Below are 7,958 nucleotides of genomic sequence, written 5' to 3' on the forward strand. Positions count from 1 at the left end.
GACTGATTTCTTCCTCAGCTGACACACAGATTAGCTTGTTTCTGAAGCCAGTTTTTTCTGAAATTGTTCCTGTATCTAAATCCAGCTCTTTGTTTAATTAATATTTGAATTGGTGATTAAAATAAGTCTTTAAATGATGTGAGAATTAGGTCAGAATGCTTTTCCTTCATTCAGTGTTCTTTTTTTTACATTTCAACATTAATCCTTGTGGATTGGCTGCTTGGGATACACTTTGTAAAATTCCCTAAGGGATCCAAAATGTTACAGAAATTGTTGCCAATGGTTACTACATTTTTTCATCTCTGGTTTTGGGGCTTTCTAGAATTCAAACATCGTTGCAGAGCTGTAAACTTTGTAAGTACTGAAGTACTGTTGAATCATGAATCTCGAATCTCTCTTAATATTATTAAATTAATTTCTGGTGACAGTAGAGATAATTCTGTACCTGCACTTGCAGGGCGGTATGGTGCACCTGTTACCTGAAACATATTTAAGTACTTCAGCTGAATTTAGTATTGCCTACCATCTTTTGTACTGCCCTTACAAATGCTTCAAAGGAAGAACACTTTAAAAATATACAGTATGAGGAAACAAATGCAACTAATTGGTAGTTCTTTTCTATTTATTGCCAGAAAGTGAAGTGTTCCCAGGTTCACACTGCTAGAGAAATCTGAGATGAAAAGTAGAAGTCTCCAACTGACAGTGATCTGGTATAGTCTGTGCTGTTACACAAAGCAGAACTAACGATCTGATGTTGCAGCTGAAGCAGTCTGTGTGCAGAACCCTGGAAAATGTGTCTCTGTTGTAGGCATTTATAGTTTTTAAATCATTGTTGCAACTAAGCATTAAGCAACCAATATTTCCTAATGACTATGATGAGACAAAACTATTGTTCTTCATTACTGCCAAGGGAATGGGAAATCTACTGGAAGTTGCCATAACTAAAAAGCAACAAATCAGAATTTCTTCTGAAGTCAAAGTGTGAACAAGTCACAACCGTGGCTTCAAGTGGCATGTTCTGTCTGTGTGATTTTTAAACTACGTTCTGGGTAAGGAAAAATGAGAAGACATTTGGAACAGAATTTGTTGTGTGATATATATGGTTTGCAGAAAATAGGAGGGAAATGAATGCAGTGAGCCAAGACAACAACAAGGGAGGCAGAGCAGCGTGATCCCTTCATGAATCACTGCTTAAAGGCCAGTCCCAATGCTTGTAAGAAGTGCAAGGAGTGACCAGTAATAGCCTCCTAGCAGGAGAAGGATTTCACTGGCTTGTGATTACACCATCTCACAGGGGTGGCCATGCAGCTCTGCAACCTGAGCTGGCCCTTCTTGACTTTCAATGTCTAGAGCACTGCTATTTCAGACAACTGCATGTTTGAATGTGTGCCTACAGTAACAGCTGCTCATGTGGAAGCCAAACTGGTTCCTCTTATACAAGAATCTTTCTGCTCATAGGTTAGCAAAAGAAGTTTTACCAAATGTGAACAGAAGCTCTTTGTAAAACATTAAATATTTCTGGTGTATTCGATTATGTTTATCTAAATATCAGAAGGCAGGAATCCAGATGAAGGATCAAGTATATGCAATAATATCTCATTTTCCTTTGCTGAAGAAAAAAAATCGATAACATTCTCTTAATGCAAAGCAAGAAGAAAATCATAGTAAATTTGTTTTGAACTGTGGAATATGAATTCGTTATTGCGTCAAATTCCTTAGTATAAGGAATTTTTCAAATATAATCTCTGACAGGTAAGTTTTTTAGTAGAAAGGCTGACATAGCCTTGCAGTGGTGTGAAGATAGTAACATTTAAAGGTTGTGCTGGCTTAATGAAGTGTGCATATTGAAACAAACTAGTTAATAAAGATAGTGGATTTCTGCTAGAATGTAATAATTGAAATGCCATATGGTCATCCTCATATTGTTGTTGTCTCATTGCAGGCTGAACATCTGGCTTGGTTTGTTTTGGTACAGATATTTTCAGACAAAAAATGAAGTATATAGACATGCATAGGTTTAAGCTGGCAAGCACAGTTTCTGTAGCGGACATAAAGAATAGTGGAGCACCCCACTGAAAGTCATGACATCTTGTATGTGGACTGCTCAATCCTGCCAGACATGTTCCTTACAGAACTGGTGTTTCTCCCATTTATGGTTCTGGTTTGAACCCTTGTGTCAGTCAGTGAACACCAGTGGTTAACATAGGGCTTAAACTGAAGGCTGTTTTCAAAAATTTTAATTATAATAGAAGTCAAAGCTTTATTCTTTATTTCAAAGTTCAATGATTATTTTTTTTTTTTAATCTTATGTTTACTAGAATTACAGCCTGCAAATATGCACAGGTAATGAGCATGTGTATATGCTTACTCTGTGCACTCTTATGCCAAAGGAGGTTTAGGAATAGCAAGCAAGGCCTCCAGTGAGATCTGTTTGAAGTAAGTTTGATCTAAGGAATTCTGGTTTTTGTCATTTGTCATCAGATTGGTATTTAATATACCACCAGCTCTGTTTTTATGCATTGCACTGACTTACTGACATATTTTCTTGGTCATAGTGATAGAGTTTGGGAAGTGTAGATCACATTACCTACCTTGCAGAGGTGTGCTTCATCCACCAAGCACCATTATTTTGATAGTGAATTCTTCAGTTTCAAAATGTTAGTCAATTCTCTTAGTTCTTACACTGTCTGCTTTGCAAAGTGAGCAACTTATTTGCTAGTACAGTACAGCTTGTTTCACTAAGGACTTGGTTGTTTTGTCCACTTTTCATGTGAAATGCAACAATGGTTAGGGGAACTGTTGGTCTTGGCTTAACCTGGTCCTCCAGAGAGCCTGTGCAGATGGAGCAAACACTTTGAGGATTAAAAGGCAGTCTGGCAGTAAAGCTGGAGGTATCTCTTCCCTACATTTTCAGGCTTTCCAGGACCCTGGGAATTTCATACTGGGCATTTGGAGTCCCTCTGCCAGAAGGACGATAGCTTTGTAGAAACTTTTGGCCTTTATGTATGTTCTGAAATTCAAAGGTGTACAGTTCTGAAAGCTCTTGTCTTCCTCCAGGCAATAAACTATGCTCCAGTAGAGCAATTAGGAATACTTTATGTGTATTTTTAAGTCAAAAAAGCAATCTTAACTGAAAGTCAATTTTTACATTTTAACTAGCATAAGGGTACAAGTCCACTGACTTCACCTCCTGCTGGCACCCAGGCACCTCCTACTTTATTCCCAGTGTGCTTCCCTGTCCCTGCCCTGGCATTAGTGTTAGCACACATCTGACCCCAAGGACCTGAATTGGGAAGCTGTGCCAGTTAGCCCTACCAGAAATTTACTCTCACTCCCACTGCATTCTTCCTAACTCTGCCCTTCCCTGTTGTTTCATCTCCTGCCCTCCACTCCGTGCCTCTGTCATGCCTCACCTAGGCTTGAGATTTACCCCATTTCTTATGCACCAAGGATTCTGACATAAAACAAATTTCTTCCCTGTAACTTCTTTCCATTTTGTTTTCATCACTGCTTACAACACACTATGCCACATTTTATTTGAGCTCTTGTTCTTTACCAGGTATCTTTATTTGCCTAGCCTAGTCTATGCTGAAAGCTCTTTATGGGATGAAAGATAGCGTATTTTGAAGAGATGGTTTATCACTTGGCATCAGTTCACCTGTTCACTGCTACCAGTAATAGTAATATTTTTAATTTATACATACAAGAAGCTAACCTTGTTGTATGAGCCTTGTTTTCAGTTTTACTTCCTTTCTCTAATGCTGTCGTTGATATGGTACTTTCATTAAATCAGACTAAATCATGTGGATTGCTTCACCTTTCAATAGAAAATGTCCAAAATCTGACCTGTAAACAAGCTGAGCTTGGTTTAGGTCAGTGGATATGAGGAATCTGTGCACCACTTGTGAGAGTCTCTGTATAGTGGGACTGGATGGAGACCAGTCTCTGCTCTATGGAACCAGGGTGTTGTAGCCTCTGGACTCTTGCTGGCTACAGCAGCAGCACAGATCACAAGAACAGCATACAGGGATGCCCCATGTTTATCATCCTTCATTTAGTTATGGCTCCATAATAGTCTTATGCAGGGTGTATAGAGGATGCTGAAATAACTTCCAGACTGGACATACACCGCTAGAGATATTCCCCTTCTGTTGCAAGACTTTTGACATACAACAGAGTTAGTCTGTCAAGGCCAAAACAGATGTTAGGAGAAGAGACCAGTGTGGTTCCTAGTTACCAGCAAGTGTCACTGAGCTGGTAGAACCAGCTGTGCATCTACAATGGGTTAGGAATATACCCTCAGCTTTTTCAGCTGTGCTCTCACTTCACAGATGAGACAAGGATGTGCACCTGGTGCAGCAGCAGGAAGGAGAGGAAGCAGAGTGAGTGCCATGTAGTCTTGTTGGCCTCTCTGCATGGCCAATTAGCAAGCAGGTTGGAGGCCACAAACCATATGTGAGAGCTGCTGGTGCGCAGGTTAGAGCATATTTTCTTTGTAAAAAATATTTTATGTAACTACCCCTGGTTTGGGGCTTTTTTGTAGGCAAGCAAGCATTAGTATCTGAGGTTCAGTGCAGCTTTTTGGCACATGAAGGAAGAATGCTGAAAGTAATGGATCAAACCAAAAAGAGTAAGGAGAGATTCAGAGAGAGAGATTAGCAACTTCCTTAGAAATTGCAGATGTTTCTGAGAAAAACTGGGCAGATGCAGACATGCTCCTTTCAAAAAGAACAGGTTTGGGAAAAATCTTTTCATTCTTCTAGTTATAGATATCTAAGTGTCATTTTACTGGACTGGAGTTATCAAAATGAGCAAAACGTTCCCAGTTTTGTAACAAAAACCAAGCAGAACTAGAGTTTTTTCTCTTGACTAAAATTGGTAAGATTTTTATTGTGAATTTTATTTGTAACATCATTTAAGACGTTTTTTGTATTCTGGGACTCAGGATGTGTTTCTGAAGTGATAATGCATAGCAGGAGTAGTGTCTGGTTCTGACTTAACTACCCGCAGAGTAAGTTTAGAATGTCAGGTTCTAAATTAAGTATCAGAGTATGTGATTTCCCCGTCTATTTTTTACATGTGGGTATTGGATCAGGAGCTCTTCCAGCTGCTTGACTTTAGCCAAAGCCAAGTTCAAATAGGGCTATTCAGTTCTTTATTCTCTTCTCTCTGGGTTTTTTTTGTTGGTACTTTCTTTGTCACTTGATTCTCAATCTCTCCAGTCTCTCGGTCTTTCAGTGCACAAAAGAGATTGTTACAGGTATTTAAATTTGGATCTGACAGCAATAGGTTGGGATTTATCCCACGACATAAATTGCATAAGCATAAATGAGATGCAGTTAGAAGAGGGTATGTGGAGCCAGCAGTTTGCAACTTGAACGGCACTGTGCATTAAGGCCTTTACAAGTCCTGTCTGATTATTCAGGGAGCTATGTCAGGTTGGGCATCTCCCTTCTATTTACCTATAAAAGGAAATAAACGTTTTATGGATGGAGACTTAATGGAATGGAAATGCATTCTTTATTCCCACTCCAGAGCCAAATTCCAGACGGTCTGGTTATAGTATTGTTAAGTAATCAGCACTTCCTTTCATCTTGGTTAATGTCTGACTTAAAAGGTCTTTGAAATTGCAGGGTCAGTTCCATTTAATTTTCTTCATTTTCCTAAAATATTTAATCTTTAAGAGGAGTAAAGTAATATTTAAGTTCTTAAGGTTGTTTTTTTTAACATGTTCTGGTACATACAGATAGGTCGAACACTGAGGAGCAGAATTCTATAATATAGACAGTAGCATTGAAATAGTCTTCTAGAAGCTGGAATAACAGTATCACTGCTGGTTTCTTATGGTCTTGTGGTTGCCAGGATCTGCATGGAAGGGGAACAGTTCTGGCTTCTCTGAATTTTAAAGCTACCTTGGGATAAACCTCCATAAATGTCATTTGAAATCTCATACACATACTAGGTTTTCTTTATACTGAAAATCTCATGACATAAGGCTGCTGTGTCTGACTTTCAGTTTTGTTAAAAACACTGTCAGAACAATATCTCCCTCCGGTTATTCTAGTGCTCCTGTTTTCAGGCTAATGTGCTAGTGAGGTGTGACAAAAACAGAAATTGCCTCAGATTTCCTGAAGGGCAGAAAACATTTATTTTTTAGAATTAATGCTTACTTTATCTATACCTGTTTTTCTTTTTGATTATTCTTGTCCCTTAAGAGTTCACTGGAAATATGCATTCCACAGTGAGTCAGCATGGCCTGCTGGACTGAGCAGAAGGCAGATTTGGGAGTTATAAATCCAAGCACTTACTTGCTGTGTGGCCTTAAACTTACTTAACCTCTGCTTCCCCACCAGTAAAATCAATATAACTTCAATTTTTGAGCGATGTCATCATTAATATGCATAAAAAGACTCTGAAAATAAATACTGGTACTGATAGCATGTGGGCTTTTTTGCTCAAAGTAACTGTATTAATTTTACCCAGTATGTTCCAAGCATAATCTAATGACAAAGGGATACATATTCCTTGATATGTCAATTGTTAATCTCATAGTTGTTTCCTATTATTTCCATAGCACTCTTAGGCATGCATGAATTACAGACAAAAGCTCTGATCTTATGTCACTCTCTGGCTGAGACTCCTGCACAAGTGTGTCAAGTCCCATTGATTTCAGTGGCTGTGGGCAAGAGCAGCTAGTGTCCAGAGATGATTTAGATCCAGAATCACGGCCAAATATGGAAGACTGTCCTATTTTCAGCTAGGCATAATGGAAATTGAAGAAAGCTAAAGTACAGAAGCTGATCCAGGTGTCTGCCATTTCTTTAAGTTTTTAAGAAACCCATTCCCAGGGTCAGTGCCTTTGGCTGAGGTTCAGTGTAGGCAGAGTAGGAAGGATTGTGACCAAGCCACTTCCCTTTTTTCTTTCTGGTGGATGTAGGGGCTCTCACATTTCCCTGTTGAGCAAGGGATCAGTTTTCATTCTGGAAACAAGTTTGGCAGCAAGAGAATGTATGAGCTATGGAATCAGAGCTTTGGAAGGTCTTCAGTGACAATTCTCCATTCTTGGCACATCATTTAATGACAGCACTTGATGGCCAGGTCCTAAATCCAACACCCAGTCTCAGAAGTCAGGCCAGACATTGCATGTTTGTGTGCAGGAAGCTAGGGGAGTGCTCTCCAGCTGTGTCTTGGACTAGCTGTGGAACTACTTTGCTCAGACTGCTCCAATCCCACAATTATTCGAACTTCCACAGGGTGAAGATGAGTTTTTAAAAAGGGGCTTCTTTCTTTGTCCTAGTGTTTCCAAGTCTTACCCGTTCTGCTCTCTGGATTGCCAGTCCACACACTCACGCAGGATCATATCTTAAAGATCTTATGGAGCTCTCGTACAGCCCTTGCCAGCACCTGGTCCTGTGCAGCAGATGTTAGTCCCACAACCCTTCATGGCCTTGGAGGAGGCAAGTTTTTCTGAGAGCAGACAGGGGCTGGTGGCCCAACATGTCTCCTGGTATCCAGAAAGAAGTCTCAGGAAGCTTCAAGGATAAAGAAGTAAAAGCAATCAAGAGTGAACTGAGAGACAGGAGGGAGGAAGAGTAAGGGGAACTCAAGGTCCTGGTGACAGGTAGTACTTTATGAGGCTTTATTTTGGCTGAAAAACTCCTCATTGCTTGCATCGCTACTATGCACAATGATAGACTGTGGGAACGAAATGCTGGTGTTCTAGCTGCTGCACTGTGAAAAGCTGCTGAGAGATGTTGCCTTGATTTTGGTGGGGCTCTTGGTGCAACATGGCTAACATCAGAGACACACATCTAGTATTGAAACAGCCAGGCTAAAGAGTGTTCTGAGGACTAAGTGTAAGTTAGGCAGTCTCAGAGCTCCTGTGTAAGCTTCGTTCTTTCTGTTTTCATGGTTTCTATTTTCTTTTGTGTTGTGCTTTGTAAAATGTCCTTTACCAC

The sequence above is a fragment of the Athene noctua genome, chromosome 2 (assembly GCF_965140245.1).
Source record: "Athene noctua chromosome 2, bAthNoc1.hap1.1, whole genome shotgun sequence".
Classification (NCBI taxonomy): domain Eukaryota; kingdom Metazoa; phylum Chordata; class Aves; order Strigiformes; family Strigidae; genus Athene; species Athene noctua.